This window comes from Bison bison, unplaced genomic scaffold (genome assembly GCF_000754665.1).
Source record: "Bison bison bison isolate TAMUID 2011002044 unplaced genomic scaffold, Bison_UMD1.0 scf7180017864145, whole genome shotgun sequence".
NCBI lineage: Eukaryota > Metazoa > Chordata > Mammalia > Artiodactyla > Bovidae > Bison > Bison bison.
Genome location: NW_011494717.1, coordinates 6,096,221 through 6,122,874, shown reverse-complemented (window position 1 = coordinate 6,122,874; position 26,654 = coordinate 6,096,221). Strand labels below are relative to the sequence as shown.

At 50.7% G+C, this 26,654-nt stretch overlaps 1 protein-coding gene across 1 annotated transcript in view; it reads right to left on the bottom strand.

Moving 5' to 3' along the window:
- KLHL29 (kelch-like family member 29) overlaps positions 1 to 26,654 on the bottom strand; it is a 335,635-nt gene that overhangs the window by 121,185 nt on the left and 187,796 nt on the right. The window lies entirely within an intron of this gene.

The window sequence follows — 26,654 nt, the reverse complement described above, 5'->3', positions numbered from 1 at the left end:
CTGAAGTGACTTGGCAGCAGCAGCAGCAGCAGCAGGTGCTAAATAAATATTTATGAATGGATGAATAAATTAGTCTCCTCTGGTTGGCCTCACTCCCACCACCCCTGAATGTGGGATACCTTGATTTGCTGCTAACTCAGGGCTGTGCCCTTCCTGGCCTTGTTCCAAGACTGGGAATTGAAGGCTCAGGGTCTAGAAGGGCTACTCAGGACCCTCCTGGACTTCAGATGCTGCTCTGCAGAGTCGGAAGGAAAGTGGCCGCCGGTGGGTGGTGATCTTAGCGCGTGCTAGGCCACCCTTGGGCCTCACATCAGTCTGGAGAAGAATGCAGAGCCTGGGCAGGGCGCCTGGAGTTGGATGGAATTTATTGCTCTAAAGGCTCCCAGAGTTTTCAGATCTTGCACATCAACACACATACTTTGGCGGGGGCAGATGCAAAAAATAAAACCCCAAACCTACAGGAAACAATCTGGGAAGGCAGGAGGAGGAGCATGAAATGGACAAAACATATGGGCCACAAAGGCTGAATAAACAGAGCAGACAGAAGGCCAGCCCAGCCTAGGCCTTCGAGAAAAATCGCAGTTTAGAACGCTGCTTGGGAAGGCAGAAAACTCCTTTTCTCTTCAAGGCTGCATCCCTCACTGGTATTAAGGAAGGCGAATTTTGAGAGGAACCAAACAGAAAAGGTGACAAGAGGCAGGGGGCCAGGAGGCGCAGCCATACTGTTATCTCTTCTGTAGGTGCTGTGCTGTCTTGGTCACGTCCCTTCCCTCCCTAGGCCTCTGTTTTTGCGTATAAAGTGAGAGGTTTGAACAGTGGGCCTTCTGGCTCTGCTAGCTGTTCCATTTCTTGGTGTTCTAGCAGCCTCCTTCAAAACAGCCAGCTGGGCTATCCCAGAATGCCAGCTGTGTTCCCTTGCAAGTTATCACAATGTGGCAAGATCCAGAATGGAAGTCCACAGTTGTTCAGTGCACAGCCTGTGCAGCTGTACATGGCAGGTTCATCTGCCCTGAACTGAAGACACGAGCACCCTTTTTAAAGTCCATCAAGGCCCAACATTTGGGAAGGCTCCTCTGAGAACTGCTCTGGGAAACGGGAGTGCTGGATTTAACTTCTGAGCTGTGTAGCATCCAGATGGCTGCTGGGCTGGCCCTGCTTTCCTTAAGTCAAATTTTCCTCTGAAGGAAAAAGGAAAAGCTTGTTTCCCTCCTAAATATGCCTCTGTCTGCTGACCCTTGAGCTGCATCCAGGTGGGGTTTTAGAAGTTCTTCCCTGGAGTCCTGCACCAGGGCTGCTCAGAACTGGGCTCCCACTTCAAGCGGCCTGGGTCGACTCAGCAGTGCAGAGCAGAGGGAGGTGGATGGGCGGGATTCCAGAGTAACCCCCAAGGCCCTGCAGCTCCAGGACCATGCCCCCCGACAGGCACGGGGCCTCTCCTAAGCCTGGACATGCCCGGGCTGCCCTATTAATAGCCCAGCTGCAAGCGCTCTGCTCCTTTCGAGTTTCCGTCTTGCTGGCACCGGGTTGGCTGTCTCAGTGGGGACGGCTTTCTTGCAAAACAAACAGCAGAATCAATACTTCCTTCACTGGGAGAGGTGGACGGTCTTCCAACGGCAGGTCAGGGGCTCTCTCCGTTTCCGCTGTAGAGTCCAAGGCGAGGGGTGCACAGGCTGCCAGGCCCCTGTCTGCCTCAATTCAGTGATTTGATTACATTCAATTAACAGACATTTATGGAGCACTTTCAACATGTCAAACCCTGCTGGGCGAAGAAGGGCGAGAAGGAAGAATGAGAGGGCCCGGCGCTGGGAGGAGTGAGCGTATTGAAGGCGAAAGACCCCTGTATGGAGGGTTATGGTGGATGTGCAAGTGGGCCAGAGAGAACCAGTGTCTGAACCCAACCATTGTGGGGCACAGTTGGTGTCAGCCACAAGGTGAACCGGATTGGGTGGGCCCCCCAGGGTGTACAAGCTGAGCATGGAGAGACTGACGCTGGGGTCCTTGTGGAGGCAGCCCCCACCCCAGTCCTCACCAGGCCTGACGGGAGAGCTTGGGGTGAGGCGGCCCCTCCCAGGGTGGAGGAGCTCAATTTCCCTCTGTTCCCTCTCCGTATCCTCCCATGCACCTGGCAGGACAGCCAGGAATAACCTCAGCCTCCACCCTCCATGCGTAAAAAGTCCACGGAGAGCTTGTTAAAAATGCAAATGGAGGCCGCAGACCCAGAGACGCAGCACCGATAACCTTTGGTTGAGGGCGGGATGGTGTCTGGGAATCTGCCTGGTAGACAGGCACCTCAGGGACTGGCCATGGGCTCCGTGGGCAGGGACCAGGGGTATTCATCTCCCTCTCAGCTCCTGTCACTCCCCGCCAACCCCAACACACAGGATTCTTAAGATCCTGAGTCCAAGAAGCATCCAAATTCCACATACCCCAAAGATAGGAACACAACCCGACCCTCCTCTCCCACTTGCTCTTTCACTTCTGTATGTTGTTAAACCTGCTGGCCGACTGTCCTGTGCTGACCCCCATCTGGGTCCATTAATAGCAACTGTAGGCTCAATGGACATGAGTTTGAGCAAACTCCGGGAGGTGGTGAAAGACAGGGAAGCCTGGCGTAATGCAATCCATGGGGTCGCAAAGAGTCGGATATGACTTTTAGAGCCTGAACAGCAATAGCAATGGCAGGGTCCATGTTGGATGCACCCCCGAGGTGCCCAGCACAGAGTCCCATTAAGGACTGGGTCCCAGGCTGCCCGCACCCCGCAGGTCCTGTGTGTGGTGACTGGTCTCACACGCAGTGTGCCTGGCATGAGGCAGAGGGGAGCCAGGGGGAGCCTCTTTCACGGAGGCCAACCAGGAATTTGAGATTCAGAGTGTTTCTCCATTTCAGGGTCGTGGAGATACTCATGGTATCATTTTGTTTGCAACCAGGAGTCTGCGTGACTGCCAGCAAAGGAGAGAGAGTCCACGGCGCCATCGCTCCTAAAAAACAGCTCTGTGATGACCGCATCTGCCTGAAGGAGGAGCAGACCCGGCCACTGGGTCCCCACAGAGGGGACTAGAATCGTCAGGAATCTCTGGGCAGCTTGACTGGAGGGGTGGGCAGCAGGTGGGGTCGGAGGATGGGTGGGGTTGGGGGGAGAGGGCGTTTCAGAAACAACCACCACAGAAAGACAGGCAGGAAGACGCCCGAGAGGAATGTCAACGTGGCCAGCACACCGGCTGTTCCTTCTCTAGCCCCTAAATTCTCGGTCCAGAAAAACGAAACCACTTTCCCTGCCCTCATGTCTGGATTCAGCGTGGCGCCAGAGACCATGCAGACTTTAGACCCTGGACACGGACGGAACGGCTTAGCCGGTGAGTTTTAGGATAATAAGGGCGATGGCTGGGGAAGTGGTGCTTCCTTCCCCTAAGCTCCGATTAAAGGCTGGAATATGGGTGACACGTACACGGAGGAGGACACGGCACAGTTAGAATTCTGCCAGCAAACAGTCTAAAATATTCATGAAACACGGGACCAGGCCTGACTGTTAACACTGCAACTGGTTCCCTCCAACGGAGTGACAAATGGGCGCCAAGCACTGTCATCTGTCCCTTTGATCTTTCCAGGTCCCGCCAGAGAGCAGAGGGGGGACTGGGCGGCCAGGGGAGGCCGTGGAGGAGGGGGCCGGAGCTGAGCTCTCTCCCAGTGGCTTGTATTTCCTTGTAAGAAGGTGAGAGAACTGTGCATTTCTTCAGACTATGAGGCAAAATAATTGGTTCTCCAGGTCTTACTCCATCAAAAGTGATTAGTGGGGGACCCTAGGGGTTTCACTGTACCACACTAACCTCCTTTGTGATAGGAGCATTGTTAAAGACACAGATCTCAACGCATGGCATAGGCAAAAGGCAAGATGTCTAAAAAAAGTAATTGGCCTTGGAAAGAAAATAACGAGAGAAAAGAACAAAATGAACTCCTGGCTTCCTTGGTTAAGGGCTTCTTCAGACACGCTGAGCAGGAACCACAGTGCAAAATTGCTGCAATTTAACAGGGCGTCTAATTAAAAGGAGCAACACGGAGGGCCTTTTCTTCCTACTCTGGGTGTTGCTTCTTTCTGTGCAGGGTTCAAAAGTCTGACAACTCGAGGACAAAGAGTTATGTCCCCAAACAGTAAAAAGCAGCATATTGGCTACTGAATGACTGGTTTTTATATCCTTCTGTCCAACAAATGTTGCAGAGCCTTGCTATGTGCCAGCTGCTGTGCCAGGCACTGGGGTCACAGAGAGGAAAGAGATGCTAGCAGAGTCGGAGGGGGCAGGAGAGAGTGTCGACCACTGAAATACAGTGTGGGCGAACGCACTGGGGCACATGGCCTCCTGGGAGCAGAGGGTCACCCAAGTATGAGGCCCTTTTTCTACCTACCACATTGGCATACTGCACCTTCCAAGAGGCCCTCCTACTACCCTAACTTTAAAAAAGTTAACACATTCAGGGAGTCGGGGATGGGAGTGCCCACCCACTGGGCCTGGGTTTCCTTCTGGGTGATGAGAATGTTCTGGTTCTGGAAGAGGTGACGGTCGCAAAGCCTTGTGACTGCTCTGAACGCTGCTGAGTTGTGTGCGCCTGAAAATGATGGATTTTATGCTTATGGATATTTTAGCACAATTTTTAAACAGTAATGCTTTCTGAGGTCAAATTCAATTTAAGCTCTGTTTACAACTTCAAGGGTTACTGAACAATCCATGAGGTGGGGCATGGAGGGGTATCCTGAAAGAAGTGTGGGGAACCCCTAGACAGCGATGCCATCCCAGGGGCTTGACTCCCACCAGCAAGCAAGAGACACAATCCTGGCTCCTGGTATCCGAGATCGGAAGAATCTGTCATACCACATCACAGCCTCCCTCTGAAAGGCCACCGAGAAGCCGCTCCCGGCAGCATCTTCCCTGGAGCTTTGCCTGGTCTAACTGTAATCTCTCCTGAGGCAGAGCCAGTAAAGTGGTCTTCCTCCTTCAAGAGGAATTGGCCAGTGTGTACAAGTTTACTTCTCGGAACGTGTATGGTAGGCTGGGTACAGCCTCGTTCCTGTTACCCCGAGATGCCTCCTGACTCCGGCCTTCTGTTTCCAGTTACAAGTGGTCCTTTCCTCTTGGTGAGGGAGTTTGCTGAGGCACAGATCTGGGGAAACCACCAGGGGTGGGGGGAGAAATGGGAGAAGGTGGAAATGGAGCTTCCTCAGGTTTGACAGAGACCCCCCAGACAGATGCTTCTCTTCGGTTTGAACTAACCACCCAGCATTGAACTCATCATCCGAGCCTCCCCTCCTCCTGTGACTGTGCAAATATTTACTTCACCTTCATGCAGCCAGCAGTCCATCTGTTAATATGCTGGCCAAACAGGGGCCTGGTGACACAGAACTGACCTAGAAGTAGGTATAATCCTCTCTTCTAAATGTGCTTAATACCATTGATAATCTTGTCACATAAATCTCTCGGTTAGCAGTGAGCTGCAGCCACCACCAGACTCCAAGAATCTTTCAGTAACAGATCCCACCTCCTATCTTCTTTCTATGCGGATTTCAGCTGCCATGTTGCTGAGGGCTTGGAAGAAACACCCTGACCTTTAACAGCCCTGTTTTTCACAGCAGTCTCTGGAAGACAAGGACAACGGAGCCCATCTATTCATTTATTTGGCCTTACCGAGGACCTCTGAGGTCCCCTTGCTTGCTTGTGCCCACTGATGGCCATTTCCTCTGGTGGGGTCTGGGATCATCATCTGCATCTTCCACTTAATCTCTTTGTTTGAGGCCAAGTATAATAAAGAATCCACCTGCCATGCAGGATATATGGGTTCAATCCCTGGGTCAGGGAGATGCCCTGGAGGAGGGCACAGGAACCCACTCTAGTATTCTTGCCTGGAGAATCCCATGGACAGAGGAGCCTTCTGGGCTACAGTCCAATGGGGTCAAAAAGAGTCAGATGTGACAGGCAATGGAGCACGTATGCGTGTACATCATTTTCCATTCCAAGTGGTATTGCCCCTGACTTTCTCTGTCTCCCACGGTCATCCCCGAGTCTCTGTGCCTCCAGCACTGCCAGATTGAAACTGCTTCAATCGCCAAAGGCTTGGATGGACGTGATTAGCCCAAACGATGCAGCTGTTCCTCCAGATAAATTAAACCCAATGTCATGAAATCACTTCCCAGACGTAAGTAACCAGCGCGTACACCACTGGGCAGAGCCAATGCTCCCCAAACCTCAATTCTCTACTCCCAGAGTTCCCACTGCCCCAATCCCCAGGGGGCGAATCCAGGAGGAGGTGGCCTTTGTCCAGGATCACCATGCACCACTCTGCTTCCAACCCCAGAGGGACTGAAGAATAAATATTCCTGAAGCAGCACTGATGCCTGCCCCACTACGGCCTTTGGGCTGCCAGCAACATATGGGCAAGCAACTGGGCTGCAGACTAATCTCACTCCCAGACTCACGGGGACAGCTGGAAAATACACTGAACAGGCTGAAGGAGCTGACCTGGGGATCTGTCGCCTTCTGAGATAGGCCCAGAAACCCCGGCTCACATTTGGGTCTAGGCAGGTATGTGGGTTTGGAGAGGCCTTCTGCCCAAGGAGGGCCAACCTCGGATCCCTGGGGCCAGCACATTCCTGTGGTTCTGTAAACCAATCTGCTAGCAATAACATGGTCCAAGTGCTACCTTTGAAGATGAGGAGTGGCTGAGACCATGGCTCTGGCAAATTCTTCTCCTTTCAATTACAATGACATAAATAGGGGCAGAGGAGGCTGCAAAGAGAATTTTCTCCTGAGTGAAAGTTGCTGAGAAGAGGGAAGTGGTTGGTGCTCAGAGCTTTTATTTGACTTGTGGGGTTTTCTGATTTAAAGAATTTACTTGATGGCTCTCTGAGTTTGATCAAGAGGCTTCTGCAGAGGAATAACCAATAGGACCTGTCTGTTCCCATTTTCTTACTCCAGCTAAACAAGAGATCTGACACAGGCTCACTTTACACAGAGGCCACAGTGGTGGCTCAGCTGGTAAAGAATCTGCATGCAATGCGGGTGATCCAACTTCAATCCCTGGGTTGGGAAGATCCCTTGGAGAAGGGAAGGGCAACCCACTCCCTTGCCTGGAAAATTCCATGGACAGAGGAACATGGTGGGTTACAGTTCATGGGGTCGGACACGACTGAGTGACTAACAACACAGTGTGAGGCTCGCCCAGGGCTCATAAATCTACACCTCTCTTTTCAGACAACAACACGCGTCCATGAGCCTCTGCGCCTACTGCCATAGGTAGTGAGAAGGGTGTGGGAGGGCTGGAGAAGCTCGCTTTAATTGCACGTTGAAAGTTTTCTAAATTGGAGCACCTGTGTTACAGGAAGCAGGCAGGTGGTCAGTAGAAAGCTTTTGGAAACATTTTTTGACATGGAGGAAAAAGGTGTGATGGTGTTTCATCTCACCTCGGCTGAGAGGAGGTCAGCAGGCCATCTGGCCCTGGGGTTAAACTCCGAGCATCAAGGGCCCAAACGCCCAGCTCCTGCTTGGGTGGGCCTTCTTTAAGGAGATCCAGGGAAGAGGGATTTGCCTGCACTGTAGCAGGTTCCTAGGGTGGCCTTGGCAAATTGCCACCAACTGAGGGGCTTACGTGATAGAAATGTATTCTTCCTCAGTTTTGGAGGCCAAATGTCCAAAGTCAAGGGGTCAGCTGGCCACAAGCTCTCTGAAGGCCCTAGGGAGAATGCTGTGTCATCTCTCCCAGCTTCTGTTGGCCCCAGGCATCCTTGGGTATGGCAGCATCACTCCAGTCTCTAGTCTTCGTACGGCTGTCCTCTCTGCGTGTCAAATCTCCCTTTCCGTTCTCTCAAAATGATGCTCACCGCTAGTTTTAGGGCTCACTCCAATCCAGGACGATCTTACTTTGAGAACCTCACTTTACACCTGCAAAGACCCTATTTCCAAGTAAGGTCACATTCAGAGTTTCTGGGTGGACTCTTGGTTTGGAGGATTACTGTTCAACCCACTTCACAGACAGGGCCCTGACGTTAAATCCTAACTCTGCTTTCTCATTACTTTATATGTTTTAAAGATGAGATGGGCATTTTCGGAGGAGGCCCATTCTTTCCTTTTTTCTTTTTTTAATGTTCAATCACTTTGTTTTTTAAAAATTTATGTATTTGGCTGTGTGCTGGGTCTGGGTTTTTGTTGCTGTGCAAGCAGGCTTCCTCTAGTCTCAGAGAGCAGGGGTTACTCTCTGGTTGGGGAGCGCAGGTTTCCTATTGCAGTGGCTTCTCTTGTTGCGGAGCACAGGCTCCAGGCACACAGGCGTCAGTAGCTGCAGCTCACAGGCTTAGTAGTTGTGGCTGGCGGGCCTGACAGCGTGAGCTCAATTGTTATAGCCCATGGGCTTATTTGCTCCTCGGCATGTGGAATTTTCCTGGACCGGGGATCAAACCCAGGTCCCCTGCATTGCAGGGCAGATTCTTTACCACTGGGTCACCAGGGAAGTCCTTTTTTTTTTTTTTTTTTGAGTATAATTGCTTTATAATGTTGTGTTAGTTTCTGCTGTACAACAAAGTGAATCAGCTATGTGTGTGTGTATATATATATATCCATCCCCTTCTTCTTGTGCCTCTCATTGCATCCCAACCCCCATCCCATCTAGGTCATCACAGAGCTCCTGCTTAAAATACAGATCAGATTCCTACCTGGTGAGGCTGCTGGTGAGGCTGGTGTGGCTGGTGGGGTTGGGAAATTCTGGCAAGGTCTCAAGTGAGCAGAGGACAGGTTTGAGGCACGAAGCCCAGATCCCCAGGCTGTGTTCTCAGACCACAAAGCAGATGGCTGCCTGGAACCCCAAAAAGTCCCTTGTGGGGCAGGGCCACTCAGGCAGCTGTGAAAGCCGCTGCCATTCCCGGGAAGCCCCCCCAAGTCATGGCCCTGAGACACCACCAGGCCTTCTCGCCCTCCACCCTCCACCACCATTCCTGGCTCTGGGCTGGTGCTTAGAAATGTTAAATAACAATAATAATAATAACATGTCTGAGTGTGACGCTTTAATAGCCAATCTGTCATTTTCCTACTTTATTCCTGAGATTTTAAGAACTGTGCCCTTCCTGCACAAAACATCAGGGTGCATTTATATTAAAAAATGAAACTAATTAAAACGTTTGAAAACCATAAACCACACCACCATAAAACAGCAGCAGCCCTATTTTTCCAGTCGCAAAAGATTTTTCTTCCTTGTTTTGTGGCCCACCCTGGTGAGCAGACTACGGGAGGTGGGAGCCCAGGGCAGCGGTGTTAACCTCTGGGTGGGACCTCTGGTTTCCTGACTCTGACTGGGAGTCTGAGGGAAGCGAGGCCGGTGCAGCGGCCAGATGGCTGGACTCAGATGGGGGAGGCTCCAGGACAAGCTTCAGGTCATCAGAATGCAACCCACTTAATGAGTGCTTGTGTTTTGGGAGGGTTTTCCAAAGGTGAACCCCAGCGCTTAAACACAGCAATGCTGTTGGCTCCACAGCGCTGAGCTAGGCGGGGGTGGCTGTAGAGTGAGGTTGATGTGTGGTCACTGCCTGTGACTGGCTTGTCCGTCACCACAAATGAGATGCCTACGATGGGGAGGGACACTGCCTTCACAAAAGTCCATAACCACCTGCCGATGTTGGGGACACAGGTTCGATCCCTGGTCTGGGAGGATCCCACATGCCTTGGGGCAACCAAGCCTGTGAGCCACGCTAGAGAGCCTGTGCTCTTCAACAAGAGAAGCCACTGCAATGAGAAGCCCAGGCACCGCGACTAGAGAGCAGATCCCGCTCATTGCAGTTAGGGAAAGCCTGCGCGCAGCAAAGATCCAGCACAGCCAAAAATTGAAAAAAAAAAAATCCACACCAAACGGACGGGCCAGAGAACCTTCTCAGTAAACAAAGTGAGTACATTTGCAGAATGACTAAACGATAGAGAATTCCAGTAATGTGCCCCATGCTGGAAGGGCAGGCAGGCGGGACGCTGGGGGCCAGGAGAGGACCAAGCACATACACGAGAAAGGCCAGAGTTTCACTAGAGCTGTCCCACGAAGCAAGAGGCATCTGAAGAGCACGGGAGAAACCAGCAAGGCGTCAGTGGTTAAATGCTCACACTTTGCGTTTTCTCTGATAAGAGTCCATTTATCTGAAAAAAAAAAATTACCCCCCAGGGAATTTCTCTATAAAACTAAATCCATATTATCAGACTCACAGACATGGAGAACAAATTTGTGCTTGCCAAGGGGCAGGGGGTGGGGGAAAGAAGGACTGGGAGTTTGGGATCAGTAGATGCAGACTATTATATACAGAATGGATAAACAATAGAGCGCAGGGAACTACATTCAACATCCTGTGAAAAAACATCATGGAAGAGAATACAAAAAAAATAACATCACTATGCGTATAGCTGAGTCACTTTGCTGTACAGCAGAGATGGACACAACACTTTAAATCAAGTAGACTTCAGTAAAAAAGATTAAATTAAAAAACAACTAAACCCATATTTTACACGTTGACATTACCACCTCCAGCGTTACTGAGCACTTCCTGTTTGCCCAGGGATGGGCAAGAATTTTTTACCCAGAAGTTCCAAAATTCTTACACAGTCCCTCTAAGGTAGTATTGTTGTTGACCCCATTTTACAGATGAGGAAAATGAGGCTACAGAACGGTTAAGCAACTGACCAATGATGTGCGCCCAAGGCTATCTGTCTTTTAGACCAGTGTCCTTCCCAATTCATGTTCTGCTTCGTGTGGTACCAGGGCTCCCACACACGCCCTGGCCGAGCTCACCTGTGTCAGAGTCAGGGCTTGGAGCTGAAGCTGGGCTGAAGTGTGGGACACAAACTGAGTGGAGATGGGATCGCTGAGGGCCCTAAGCCGCCTTATGTTCAGGGCCAGTTTGGAGTAATTGCACTTTTAAAAGCAGGTGTGGCAAGATCAGTTTTTCAGCGATGGGGAGAATGGACGAGACGGAGTGGGCAGACTGGAGGCAGGGAGACGGGCAGGGAGGCGGGCAGGGAGACGGGCAGGGAGGCGGGCAGGGAGACGGGCAGGGAGACGGGCAGGGAGACGGGCAGGGAGGCTTCCTCTGTTCCCCAGGTGATGTGGTCTGGACCATGGCAGTGAAGTGGAAACAAGGAAATGGGTGGACTTGAGACACATCTGAAGGTGGACCTGACGGGCAGTGATGGGGGTGCTGAGGAGAGGTGATGGGATGAAGATGGAGAAGGAGAGTCCTGGTCCCTTACACAGCTGTGTGGGTGGTGGACCTGGCCCTGAGCCAGGAGTTCCAGAAGGAGGAAGCAGTTTGAGGCTGAGGCGGCAGGGTTTAATTCTGGGCATTTTCTATTTGAGGGTCCTGGCAGATGTCTAAGGGGAGACATCCAAGCAAAAGAATTGGGAGTCAGAAGCATGGGCATTGGAGTAAGAAAGGTCTGAGTTCAAGTCCCATGTCTAGCACTTATGAACAAGTTGCCCAGGCTCTGAAACTCTGTCTGCTCGTGTGTGAAATGGGGTTAATTGTGGACTCACATGAGGCTGTTGTAAGAACTGAAACAGAACATGGCAAACTCTTGGCACGGTGCCCGGGTCTCCATAAATGGTTTAAAAAACAAAACAACAGCAAAAACACAACTACCATCACAACCACTCACAAGCAGAAGGTGGGTTGGAGCCCAGGACTGACTGTTCAGGACACAAGTCCTGGATTTGAGATCATCGAATGCAGGAGATGATTTTTCATTTCATGGAAGCACAGTAATTGCTTTGCAAAATGCCCTACTTTGGGACTCCTTGAATCAGTGAGGAACTGGTGTATTTCAAAACGTATTGAATTTATTTGTAGCTATTGACTACAATCACGGAGATGCACACGAAGAACTAGAGGCCGTCACAGCACTTCTCTGAAATGAGAATATATGACCACGGAAAGGTGGAATATGATTTTCAAAAGTGCACAACTATTTTTTTATTGTAAAGCGAGTGAATTTCCACCTTCTTCTAACACTTCAGTTTAATAATTCAACACATACTTACTGAGCACATAGCAGGCCAGTGTGAGATGCTAGCAATGCAAAAGCTAAGAAGACAGAATCTTTTGTCTCAAGGGAAGGGAGGCCATACTTTGAAGGCCGTGGCCATCATAGCAGATCACACCTATGGACTGTGTACTAGACACCAGACAGTCTCATTACTAATTCATTTAATTGCCCTCACCACCCAATAGAGTAGATTATATTATTATCCTCTTTAATAGAAGGGGAAACCCAGCTCTGAGAGGCTAAGCAACTTGCTAAAAATCACACAGCTAGAAAGCTGAACTGGAGGACGGAATGGCAACCCACTCCAGTATTCTTGCCTGGAGAACCTCATGAACAGAGGAGCCTGGCAAGCTATAGTCGATGGGGTCGCAAAGGATTGGACACGACTGAGGTGGCTTAGCATGCATACACGCAGAGAGCTGAAGCATCAGGGTTTAAAAGCAATGAGGCTGACACTGAAGTCAAGGGTCCTCATCCCATCACTGTGCTGGGGTGGAGGCGTGTTGGTACTTCATAGCTGGTGTGTTTACACATCGGGTGTCCCCACTAAGGTGAATGAATGTGGTCGGCTAACCTATTGATTGTCCCACAGTCCATGTGAAAAACCTTCTGACCCTGACCGCCTCTTACATGCCCACCCGCCTCCTCTCTCTAGTCACCCCAGGAGCTCTACTCAAAGTTGCAATCCGGGAACAATGTCTCTAATGATAAAGGGGAATCACTAACTTACCAGTGACCAGCTGCTTCAGAACTCCCCATAAATTTAGCAGTGGTCACAGGAAAATTATTTCAGCCCCTGGAGTCCCTGGTCGGAGGGGCTTCTGAACAAGGCCAGAGGCATGGGCTGAGTGTCCACCTGCTTTGTCCAGCTCTGCATTTGGGGCAAAAAAGGCTCGGGGCTCCCTCTCATATTCTCCTTTCAGATTTTTCTTGGGGGCAGCCAGGCCACTGCTTCAAGCCAAGTTCTTGACTTCAAAGACAAAAGATGGAACCTGGCATTACTCAGGGCCATGTGGAGACAACAGAGGGTGGCGCAGCCAGAAGGTAATGGATCTTTTGGGACCACAGAGCAGGACCAACAGACCCACTGGAGATGGGTGTCACTAGCCAGGGCTTGCTTTACTGGGGCAAAGCAGCCGATGCATGACCAGCTCCTGGACCGTGGATGTATGGGTATTTAAATCTCTGCCCCTAAGACAGGCAAAGGTGGGTGTGAGAAGTAGTGGGAAGGGTGCTGCTGACCCCGTGATGCCAAGCAGAGCCCACCTGGTCCTGGCTGCAAAGCCAGGGTTCCACAGACTGGAGGAAAGCAACACAGAATATCCAGACTCTGGGGGAATTTGCAAGAAAAACCCAGCATCTGGTGTTGGATGCGGCAGTTCCTGATCTCTGCTGGGAAGGAGGGTTTTCTTGGAAGCCTGATGCTAATTTTAGGGAACCTTTGGACCGGCCTTGCACAGGCTTTTCCCATAGCCGTGTGAGCTGTCAGATCAAGGGGCCCCGTCAGCCTGGGGAGAGAACCACTGGGATCTCAGAAATGATGCACCCAAATTCTGAGCACCAGTGTCTTCCTCAATTATTTACAAGGAACATGATGTGGTGGAATGGAATCTAATTCATAATGCCTCTTTAATGCCTTTGTAACACAATATTCACAATATTCCCTTCTCATCTCAGCACGTGACAAGTTGCCACTATTGAATTCCCATTAATATGAATTATGGGTACAATATATTTTGCCCAATATTCTCTCTCTCCTCAGCCTAATGTTGTGGGAGAATAAAAAATCATACGTTCAGCATATTCTTGACGCACGAGGCGATGGCGGCACAGACTCTGTCTGCTCCTGCTGGGGTGGAGGTGCCAGAGCTGGGGGGGGTCCCCCGGCCCCCGAGCTCAGTTGAGGTGAGTAAGCTGTGGGGCTCGAGGCTTCCCCAACCTCTGCTCTCTTCTCGGGATCCCAGGCACCGTCAGATCCAGGTTGTTCCCGCCCCACGGCAGGCCGTGTCTCCACATCGTGGCAGCAACACGAGGAGTCGGGAAGCCGGCTGGAAGGGTGCTCACAATGTGAGCCTGGGTGCTGCACCTCCCGGCTGGGTTATATGGTGAGGGTGAGCGCGGCGCCCACCTTGTACAGTCATTGTGGGAGGCAGTGAATGCATACACTTAGAACCCTGGCCGGCCCTAGTAGAGAGCATTCAACAAACATTAGCGACCTCAAGGACATGTTTGGGGCCCTGGCTGGCCAGCAGTCCTGAACTGCATCCTAGGATGGCTTCTGAGTTCCCGAGGAAAGTGCATGCTTGTGCCAGGGAGGTCATATGTCATGTCCAGAATACATAGCTGGCGAGATTTATAATTGCTGTTGAACGCGACACGGCTGAGATTTCACCTGCAGCCCCAGGTCTTGAGGTGCTGGAGAAAATGATCACAAATACAGCTTCCAATGGCTCCATCATCCCCCAGGCCCCTCCTTCCTCAGCGTGTGGCTCCCCGCCGTGCTTGGCGGTCACCTGCGGAGAGTGGGAAGGCTGAGCATCCTCCCAAGGCAGCGAGGCCACCTGGTGAGTCAGGACAGGACTCCTCTGTGACACCAACCCTGCTGTCACCCAGGTCCCACTCCTGGAGGCCCGGACGCCCTCCTGCCTGTTCCTCAGGGGTTCTTGCCCACGTGTCAATCCAGCCAGCATCGGTCTGGGTCAGGCGTCTTCATTCGATTGTCCGCCATTCTAGACCCTGTGGCTGGTGCTTTCATTTCTCTGCATAAAGGAAATTCCATGATGAGTCAGCTCTGCCTGGATTTACACAGATATTTCCTCTCTCTTTTGATGGCTGGGCACTTCTTTATTTCTAATTTTTTTTTGCTGTGGTCACATATGAATGACACAGAATTGGCCATTTTTACCATTTTTATAGTACACAATTAGTGGCAGTCATTATACTCACAATGCCATGCAAACATCACCACTATTCTAATCCTTTTTCATGACCCTAAACAGAAAGTGTACCCATTAAACAGTAACTCCCCATCCTCCACTGAGCTCCTTTCTGTCTGTATGAATGAGGGCATTTATTTTTATAAAGTGTTTTAGCTTTGCTCTTTCTTGCAGACCTCACAACAGTCCAGTGAAGTGGGCACTGTTGTGTCCACCTTATAGGTAAGGAAACAGAGTCTTGGAGAGCTTAAGTGTCCTGCCTTGAGGTCACTCATCCAGTGAAACATGAACTTGGGCCTTGAACCCAACCTCCTCCCTTTGACCTGGGGTCTTCCCCCCATTCCTGGGAAGAATGCCTCCCAGAAGGGAGAGGGTAACAGGTACCTTTTCCTGCTCTTTTTTCTGTTCCCCCAAAGCAGTGCTGACCCTACAGGGAAGGCAGTCATAAGTCACGGCTGCTTCAGTCCTGTCTGAAGTTAAAGGCCAGGATTCCATGGCATCTCCAGGGCCCAGCCCATGTTTAAAACCATGGGAATGGCTGAGGCACCAAGAGAAAGCGTCCCCTTGAGGTTGGATATTGCTGGTATTGCTCCAAGCCTACCCGGCAATGCCAGTGGGTAGTTTTGATGATCTAGACTGGCCTTCTGGGATGGAACAGGCCAGAGCAGTCTGAACACAGCCATGAATGTGGACACCAGCTGTGCACAATGTCATGGGCCAACACAGAAACCCTGAGAAAGAGAAGATGTGGTCTCGAGGCTCAGTATTCCCCAGGACCCTGCGTCTAAGCTGTGTCTACACCTCCCACATGGCTTGGTTCAGCTTGGTTCGTCACCCCTGGGAGGTGTGGGGCTGGACTCTGCAGTCCTAAACATGCTTTGGTCCTGACATCTGTGGTTGTTTCAAGCTGTTGATGCGCTTACCTGCTTCAGTGGGGAGCCCGTGCTATCTCTTTAGGAGGTGCTGCTGACTCCAGGGGAGACGTTCATGGAAAGATGTTCAGCCAGTTACTCACGTTAACAGATTTCACTGAGGACTGTGTGAAGGGGGCCCATATAGAGCTAGATGCCTGGATCCTGGAGCTGGACTGCCCAGGGCTGAGTCCCAGCCCTGCTGATCTTGGACAAGTCCCCTGGTCTTTCTCATTCTAAGTGATGGTCATCATAATGACCTCAGAGGCCTGCGATGAGAATTAAAAAAAAATTCCTGTTGGGGACTTCCCTGGTGGTCCAGGGGTTAAGAATCTGACTTGCCATTCAAGGGACGTGAATTTGATCCCTGGCCAGAGAACTAAGGTCCCATGCGCCCTGGGGCGACTAAGCCTGTGTTCTTAAACTACTGAGATCACCCCCTCTGGAGCCCCTGAGTCACAACCAGAGAGTTTGTGTGCTGCAACGAAAGATCCTGCATGATGCAGTGATGATCCTGAATGCTGCAACTAAGGCCTGACTCGGCCGAATAAATGAACAAGTAAATAAATTAAAAGTTAATGTTGAGCAGTGCCTGGAACAAAATAATGACTGCACAAATGCTTTAAATGAAACAAATATAAACTGCAGGGAATTAGAGGTAAATGGGAGAAAAATCTCAAGGAGGTATGAATACTTGAGAGAAGAAGTTGTGATCCCAGGACTCCAAATGAGAGAAGGGAAGAGGTGTGGAACCCAGGGTGAAGACCTTGATGCATAGAATCCGTATGGCCAGCATGGCTTTGTTAGTTGCAACACCGACAGTGAGCCCACAGGGCCCTCAGTCTGGCTCACATGCAGGTCTCATCTTCATCCTTATCACAGGTAAACACTGGAATTACTCCTCTTTGAAGACTCATCCACCATGTAGATAGATGTGGGTAAAGATGAGGCCAAAGGCATGTATTCCTACCTACCCCCACAATAGGTGCTAAATAAAAGAATAAATCACTCCAAAATCACTGTGGATGGTGACTGCAGCCATGAAATTAAAAGATGCTTATTCCTTGGAAGAAAAGATATGACAAACCTAGAGAGCATATTAAAAAGCAGAGACATCACTTTGCCGACAAAGGTCAGAATAGTCAAAGCTATGGTTTTTCCAGTAGTCATGTATGAATGTAAGAGTTGGACCATAAAAAACGGTGAGTGCCAAAGAATTGATGCCTTCTAATTGTGGTGCTGGATAAAACTCTTGAGAGTTCTTTGGACAGCAAAGAGATCAAACAAGTCAATCCTAAAGGAAATCAACCCTGAATATTTATTGGAAGCTGCAGCTGAAGCTCCAATACTTTGGCCACCTGATGTGAAGAGCCTGCTCATTGGAAAAGACCCTGTTCCTGGGAAAGATTGAGGGCAGGAGGACAAAGGAGTGACGAAGGAGGAGATGGTTGGATGGCATCACTGACTCAATGGACATGAGTTTGAGCAAACTCCGAGAGATAATGAAGGACAGGGAAGCCTGGCGTGCTGCAGTCCATGAGGTTGCAAAGAATCAGACATGACCTATCAGTTAAACGACAAAAAGAATAAATATTCGTATGCCTAAATTCATTCTGTCCTCAAATATTTATTGAGAACCTTTATATACTGGGTATCATGTGGACCTTACTCCTATGGACTTCACTGCCTAGTAAGGAGACAAATTAATAAATGGATAGGTACCTTATATTATAGGTATTTATATGGACATAAACAAAACTGTCATGGGAAAAAAGAAATTATAGCATTTTTTTTCACCACAGAGGTGTTAACATTTAGGGTGTCAGTTGCAGGATGAACAAGAGTGTTTCTGGGCAGGCAAGAAAGGGAATGAAAATTCTGGAAAGAGGAAGTGGCAAGTTGCAGAGGCCCTGGAGCCTGAGAGCTCCTCTCATGTGGCTGAAGTGGGTGAAAGGGGCGATGTGCTCAAATGACCCCATGGCTCAGGCACCCAAGGTGTTGGATTCCACTCAGACAGAAACATGGCCCCATGAAGTATAGGGGCTGCAAGCTGCGCCCTGGTGTTGGCATTCAGGGAAGCAACAGACAGCAGAAGCCCTGTACACCGCGGAGAGCTGAAATCAATGAGTAACAGGCAGAGAGCATCACAAAGGCCACTGCAGCCGTTTTTAGCAGCCAGCGTGTCAGGTGAGGTCTGGGAGGTGGAAGAAGACATCTATACTGTTGCTTGGGAACTGTCTGTGCTGTGGAGACAGTTTTCAAAATAATTTATTTTTAAAATACAACCAGCATAGGTATTAGTTCAGGTAACAAAAGCCCAGAGGCAAGCAGGGCGGCAGCATTCGGGCTCTGGTGCCAGATTTCTGGAATTCTCTTGTTTTTCTCTTCCTTGTGTGCTGGCTTCACCCTCAGGCTTGTAGCATGATGATTATAGCAGTTCTAGGCATCATGTCCAGACACGACCATGTCCAGAGGAAGAAGGATTTCTTTTTTCTGTGACTCTTCCTTACAGGCAAGAAAACCTTTCCCAAAGCCCCCAGATAGGATTACCCTCGTGTTCCGCTGGCCAGCACTGGGTGCATGACCCTTCCGGAACCAATGACGGGGAAGGGAAATGGGATTGCCACGCCTGGTGTTGAACCACCATAATCCCAGTGGGGACCAGGGTTTGCTTTCCCAAAGTATGGGAAGTGGTGGCTGCCTGAACAGAACTGAGGCTGGGTAGACAGCCAGCAACCCCCACCACAGACCTCAAAGGTCACTTTGTCAAGTCTGGTGTGGTTCTCCACCTTCTGCACCCTCACAGCAAGGGCCACCCGACCCACTCACAGGCTTGGCCATTCTACTTCCCTATTTCTACCTCCTATCCTCTAGCCTGCTGGCTTTAGGGCCACTTCTCACCTGGTAAAGGAGTTCTTATCTGATGCTAGTCTAGTGCTGAGTTGGGCAGCACATGGAGCACTCTGCTTGCTGGCAGCCCCACAGGGTGGGGGCATGGGGAAACCCCTGTGGCCTTCTAGAAACAAAAGAGGACAGCAAGCTTAACCAAGCTGCTTGGGCCTCGGAGCAGGTCTGGCAAGGAAGCGGTCATGTGGTGACAGAGAGTGCTTTCCTTAAGGCACTGTAGTAGTCATCAGCTAGCAGTTTAAGGGAGAGAGGTGCTGATGACTGGCCTTCTGTGATTGGAGTGGGCACCTTGTTTCCTTCCCAGGTCCTAGGACTCCTGTTATGGTGCTAGGGAGTGCAAAACACCTAACCATCATCTCATGAAACATTAGGAGAGGAGAGGCTGGGGAGGCAGGACCCCTACCCCAATCATCAAGAAAAGTGTGTGGCAGGCTTCTCTGAATGTAGACTGATGCTCTGCTGGGTTCTCACGGTTCTTTATTTTTTATATTTATTTATTTACGGCTGTACTGCAAGACATGCTGGGATCTTGGTTCCCCAACCAGGGATCAAACCTGTGCCCCCTGCAGTGGAAGCGTAGAGTCAATCATTGGGCCACCAGGGAAGTTCCAGTCATGGCTCTTTATTTGCCAGAGGAAAATGAGGTTTCCTGCCTACGAGTTCTAGAAGTACAGATTCCCAGTGCAAGTGAATGTGCCTAGACCACTGGACATGGCAGCAGAGCTGCACAGAGAGTTCTCCTAAGCCTTCATTTTAGGGCAGCGAATACGGTGTTGAAATGGATAATCTGCTATGTTACTTCAGCGTCACTCTGCAGGGACTCCACAATGACCCTTCACGGTGGCATGAAGCTCAGGGAGGACTCAAGCCGATGTGGCCACTGGTGTCACAACAGTGAGTAAAACAGGGGTAGGGTCTGTCTGAGTTTGGAGGAGATTCTCCTCGCTGAAACAAAACTGAATCCATAGATGCTGATGGTGAACAAATGAGACCAAGGGGCATTCAGCTCTCCTTTTTAATGCTTGTTTCCCTGAGTTATTTTTAGCATTACAGTTAACAAATGGGCTGGGTTCTGAAAGTTCATTTGTAATTTGGCTGTTTAGATTTTGGAACATACTTTCCCTATAAAAAAACAATGTTATAAATGGTGATGAGATTCCCAGGCTAGTTCTCCAAAGCCTATTTAACCCATAATGTAGCTAAAATACTGTCCTTCTACATGAAAAAAAAATTGTTTAATTGCAACATGAGTAATTAAATGAAACAGGGAAAACCATTAAAACTGAATAAGAAGTAGATTTATGTTCATCTTGAATGATGCTGTTTGCAGAAAACCTAATTTAATTTAAGAAGAGGTCTTTCCAAGGGCTTTTTTGGGAATGGCACAGGATTTATTCTATTAGGGAGAAAGAGCCTGGGCTCTGTCCGATCCGCAGTTATTGTATATTTGCATCATGTAACTGGCTCCCTTTCCTGATTTTAGGCTCCTCAGAAAGTCTTCTGGTCTAAATGTGTTTTCTTATATGGATTCTCACTGGGCAAAGTCCACGAAGTTGGTCTCCTTGGGGGTGAATTTTTGATTCTGAATCAATAGGTTAGCATCTGTCCTTGAGAATATCCTGGGAAGAGCAGTGTCTCAGTTCCACCAGCTCTGAGGCAGTGATGGGGTTATGCATTGGAGCCTTGAGGACTGAGGTCCAAGACCTGCCGGTGGGGCATTCTCAAGGTAACTGCATTGGGCAAGGTTCCCTGGGGGCCAGGTGCACTGCCTTCTCCATGGCAGCACCATCCTCACCAGGGGTCTCCTTTCAGATCTCCCTAGGGCAGCTCTTGGTGTGGATGGCTTGGGTGTCACCCAGGTATGTATAAGTCACGCCAGTCCCCTGTTGATTTTGTCCACCAGGCCATATAGATTGGTTTATCGGATTGGTCCTATTCTTTCTGTTTGGGGAATGCAAGCCTTGGCCAGAAGCTAGAGAGTGAATAACTGTGTTTAAGCAAGTGTGCCGGCAGCACGGGGGCGGGGGTTGCATATTGCAAAAATTAACACAAAGGCTTCCTGTCCTTTGGTGTCTGCCCCTTTGCAATGTGGTGAAGCACTTTCTAACCAGAGGCAGGACCTTTTCCCCACTTGAATTTGACTTGGCCTTGTGACTGCTTTGACCAACAGGATTTTAGCAAAAGTTCCTCAAGCAGAGGCACTTGTGCCCTGAGCCTTGGCTTCTTACTGCTCCTGGAAGTCTGAGAACTTCCAGCGTGCAAGCCTGCAATAGCTGTACAGAGGATGACAGGCCACACGAAGAACTGAGATGTCTCGGCCGACAGTGGGTTAAGCACAGATGTGTGAGTGAGGCCATCCTAGAATGAGCCACCAGCAAGTAGCCACCATGCAGCTGACCACAGGCAAGTGAGAGAACACAGTCCAGAACTGACAACAAACCCACAGAACTGGGATGGTTTTATGGTTGTTACGAAGCAAAAGCTAACTTCTATACACAACTGGCTCCAGTCAAGCCCATCTCACAACCTTCCTTCAGAGTCCACAGCTGCCTTCTATATAGATATGGCTCATCCCTTACAAATATGGTAATACATATAACCTTCTCCCTTCTCTTTGTCCCTTTCATCAAAAGTCTAAGAAATCAAGCCACTCAAATCTACCCTGCCCGAACTATAGGCTTTGGAACAGATGCTTGGGCAATCATGACATTTTTCAATTTTGCACACACTTCGTGACTGATGGATGGATTTTAAGTCAATGAGGATACAACCTGGACTGTGGCTGCCACTTAAAGTTCAGGTGAAACCCATTAGCTGGGCACGAACAGGCACAAGTCATCTCACGATGCATTATCAGTGCCTGGTAATGCATCACAAATCTTTGTTCATGGGGCAAGAAATGGCCTTCTGGGGAAGCACACACAGTCTGGAAATGTGCCATAAAAGGGGCTTGAGTGATTCTCCCAACTTACTGAGCCCACTCTGTAGTCCTTGGTTTTCAATGTGGAAACAGGAGGAGAGAGACGACTACTTCTCATTCTGCAACTGTGCAAAGCTGCTTTTCTAACCCCCCAGAACCACAGGAGAGGAGGCCCCCTCTGCTGGTGGTCTTGTGGTCATTCTCATGATTCCCCATAGCAACCCCAGATTATCCTCCTCCCGCCCCTGCCCTGATGAACATTTCTCCAAAGAATTTAGGTCATGTGAAGAAGTCATTGTCTCTGGGGTCATTAGGTCCCCCCTGAAAGCCTCAAATGCCCATAAATGTCAAAAAATCTGAGGACAGAGCCTGCAGATTCCATGGCCCCTTTTGGTTTTCCCTAGGCGTGGGACACAGGCGAAGTCCCTCTCTTCCCGGCCTAGATTTATTTTCAAGGGTTTAGCTCTGAGGAATGATGGGAATGTTTCAGCATGAGTGCTCCTGACCACGTGGAGAAAAGCCCCCGATACATTTCACAGACATCAGCGAGGATCCTGCAAAGTCCATTCTTTCAAGAACAAAATTGCATTTTATGAAGCCGTCCCTTTTCTGTTTCATCTGTCAAGCAGGTTTGCTGAGAATAATTTAAATTTCATGCAGCGGCAACTGCAGGGCCGTGGAGCTTCCTTTCTATCCCGTAAACAGGCCTGGCAGCCGTTGTGCTTCTCAGCGGCACTCTCCCCCTGGGCCCTTGATTGCCTGGAGCCTAGGGCCAGAGTACTGGCTCCCAACAACAGGGGGATTGGTCTCCCCCAAATATAAGAATACTTTGTCAAACTCAGTTTCTCATTTACCTTTCCAAAATGAACTTTTATTGAGTGCTTAACAAGTGGCAGATACTAGTCTATGCTTTTCTGCACATATTAGTTTAACCAATTCTCACAACACTTCCATAAGAAACATATCATTATCATTCCCATTTTACAAAGAAACTGAAGCTTGCAGAGGTCCTTGGCTCCTCTGCGGTAGACACAGGATTCAAACCCATTTCTGTTGGACTCAAAGGCTTGAAGTTCTCACCAGCTGTGCAATGTTGAGTTGACACAATCTTCAGCCTAGATTTTTTCTACTTATAACACAAGAGGTAAATATACCCATTTTCTTGCAGAAATTCAGTGTCTGCTGTCAGCTAGGTGGATGAGGGGATGGGAAAAGTTATCATAACCATGCTGCAATGTTGGTTACCATGGTGAATACACTGTGCCAGGCTCTGTTTCTCACTCCGGAGGTGACCTCTGCAAGTCTTTTTTTCTCAAAGTCTCACTCTTCTGACTTACAAAATACAGGGGTGGGGTTGCATGCTTACTTTTCTTGGGCTCTGGAAACTTGTGTCCTAGAGGATTAAGAGCTGACCTATGCCCCAGGGAAGCAGTTTATCAGTCTGAGCAAGTGTGTGTCTGTGTGTGTGGTGTAAGTGAGTGTATGTGTGTGAGTGTGTGTGTGTGTGTGTGGTATGTATCTGGCTAGGCCCTCACCATGCTTCAGTCACCCAGGAGTTGTGTTTGTCCAACTGGCCTTTCGGCCTTGCATCTAAAACATGCAAGAAATCATCAGGCCCTGGAAAAAGGAAGAAACCAAAAGATCAACTCAGGCCTGGAGGCTGCAGTGACAGAAAAATTGCCATCATTTCCCTGAGCAGCCGCTGGGAGCACAGCCAGCCTTCCTCGCCCTGGAGAGCCAGGACTGCCCCTAACGCTGGGCAGAAGCAGCCCCACACTGGGCAGGGCAGATGAACGGGCTGCCGTCTCTACGTGGGTGGTGACGGCCTGGGCTACGGGGGTGCCTGCAGCCGGCAGACGCTGTGACGCTCCCCCTGCTCCACGTCCAGCCCACTGCAGATGCTAAGGCCTGACGGTGCCAACATTTGTCATCTCAGGGGTGGTTCTGGCCCACGCAGCACTAGAGCCTCTACCGAGGAAGCCAGGCCAGGACATTCAAGCAGCATATGCCACTATGGGGTGGTGAGAGTGGAAGCGGAGTGGTGCAAGTGTTAGTTGCTCAGTCATATCTGACTCTTCGCAACCCCATGGACTGTAGCCCACCAGGCTCCTCTGTCCACGGAATTTTCCAGGCAAGAATACTGGAGTGGGTTGCCATTTCCTTCTCCAGGGGATCTTCCTGACCCAGGGATCGCACCCGGGTCTCCTGCACTGCAGGCAGGTTCTTTACTGTCTGAGCCACACGTGGGGCGGGGCGGTAGGAATACACAAAAGGAAGTGAAAGCCACAGCTCTGCTTCTGGCTTCCATGCAGCTACCTGCCTCCCCAAGTCGTCCACCAGAGGGGGCCTCTGCCCTGTGTAGACACTGGGTTTTCAGGACCTCCCTGGTGGTCCAGTGGTTAAGAATCCACCTTCCAATTCAGAGCACTTGGGTTCAATCCCTAAGTTCAATCCCTACGAAGTAAGATTTCCCCCAGAGCACAGAGCAACTACACGGGTGTACCACAACTACTGAGCCTGCGCGCCACATCTAGAGAGTCCATGCATCACAATGAAAGATCCCTCATGACAGTGAAGACAGGATGCAGCCAAAAAAAAAAAAAGTCACTGGGCTGTCTTGGAGGAAAGAGCCCATGGCTGACAGAAGTTTTAAGGTGCTCACCGCCATCACCCATTACTAGGTGGTGCTAACTCAGTCTCTGTTTGAGGCCCATTGGATCCCCCTTCCCTCCAGCCCCTTGCTGACATGTCACCATGGTCACGTCACAAGGTCAGCTTAAGGCCTGCGTGCATGCTAAGTCGCTTCAGTTGTGCCTGACTCTTTGCGACCCTATGGACCGTAGCCCACCAGGATCCCCATCCATGGGATTCTCCAGGTAAGAACACTGGAGTGGGTTGCCATGGCCTCCTCCAGGGGACCTTCCTGACCTAGGGATCAAACCTGCGTCTCTTATGTCTCCTGCATTTACAGGCGGGTTCTTTACTGCCAGCTGGGGAGCCCCAGCTTGAGGCTTAACCACTCAAAAACTCAGTTCCTGTCCCTGCCTGCTTGGGGCCTAGCTCTTGTTTTCTTATCTGAAGCCTTACCTTTTCCTCTTGGTGAGGCCAGAAAATGATCACCTTGCCTTACAGGGGCGTGGCCTTGTCCCGTAAGCCTCCCCTGGGAGACGGGGACAATGGTGATGACCATAGTGCTCTATAGGGCATGTCCTGTGTGCCAGGCTTGATGTGATTCTGAACTCTTTACATGAGTTTTAACTCACATGATCCTCACAACTCTGACAGGCAGGTATGACCACTTATTCCAGTGTTACAGAAGTGAGGCCCAGAGAGGTTATGCAACTGGCCCAGGGTCACTCAGTCAGCACGAGATAGAATGGAATTCAAATCCAGGCAGTCTGGCTCCAGAGTCTGTCTCCCTCCATTCCACAAAGCAGCCTCTGCCAACAGCCTCAACGGGAGAGGCATCCTCGGGTCACTCGGTTGCACCATCCAGGCCGCAGATTTGTTATATCCTGGCCCATGAGTTTCCTGAGGGCAAGAGCCAAACCTTGGCTGCTCAGTGAAGACGCAACTGGTCGACCAGGCAAACCACAGATACCTCCTAGTGGCTTGCCTGTCACTTGATGTGGTCCCGTCTCGGCTTAGACAAATAGGCTGGGGAAAGGAGTCTGGGGGTCGGCAGTTAGGCCAGAAGGGCAGAACGGAACCAGAGCCCAAGTTCAGCCCCAAGGCCCCGGACGGAAACCACTGCTGTATTTTGTCCTCCCTGCCCGCCCCTACTCCCTTCTGAGCACCCCAGGAATCCAGGGTGCAGTCAGGCACCTTTGCTTGACTGGACAAGCCTCTGCAGGTGTGAAACTGGGCTGGAGATGGTTACGGGGGAAGGTGTGCCAAGGAGCTGGCTGTCCACAGAGGCGTGAACTTTTGGCCCCTCTCCCTTCCCAGCCACCCAGCTTTTTCTTGCCCAGCTGTTGTTTTCTGTCTGAGGCCGGGTTCCTTTCCTCTGTATGCTGTGGTTTGGGGCCCAGCCAGAGATGATGAATATCAAGCTGCTTGAGAGCAAAGCAGGAGCCGTGTGGGCAGGGCAGGCCCTCCCCGAGTTTCCCCTCCACTTCCCTGGCTTGGCAGAGCCCAAACCCCGGCCTGAGGCCCAGCCTGACGCTGTCCCTAAAAAGGCCTCCATCCCTGAGAGGGTAGAAACCATCAAGAGGGCTCCCCCGCCCAGCTCCTCCCTGCCCACCTGGACCCCCGGCCGTCAGCTCCAGACGCTGCCATCCTCCACATGGCCAACAGCTGGCCTAGCTGAGCGGCTGCCAGATGCGGTCGGCGGGGTGGCCGGCTGGGTCCCCTGGGCCGAGGTCACTGCCCCCGGAGCCGTCCTGGGGGCTTGCGCCTGGGGAGGAATGTGTTTGGCTGGTCCAGGGGCCTCGTGCCCACATTAAGCCTCCGTCTCCTCTCCCCTGTCCAACATTCCTTCCCTTTCCACCTCAGTGGGGCGGTGTTTTCATAACAGGAAAATGAAATCAATAAGGCACTGCCGAAGATGTCAGTGCGCTCCAAGCTGGCCTCCAATGGCTCCATTGTCTCGGGCCTCTGCCGGGCACTGCGTCGGCAGCACTCACAGTTATTAATGGGAAGCGGGGCTGAAAGGGAGCTTTGAAAATCGCCGAGACAAAGGCTCAGCACACCTGGAGCGCCACTTTCCAACACCACCGCCACCTCACAATGGCTGGGGCTGGGGCTCCCCTGCCTTTAACTTTTCCTGCAACTTTAATGAAAGCACAAAAGACTAGACACACACACATACACACACACACATGCTGGCCCTGAGACGGCTCCTAGGAGACGGCTCCTAGGAGGCAGCTCTGAATGCCTGGCAGAGGGGGCGGGACCTGCAGAGCGCCCGCTTGCCCCGGGCACCCGGGGGGC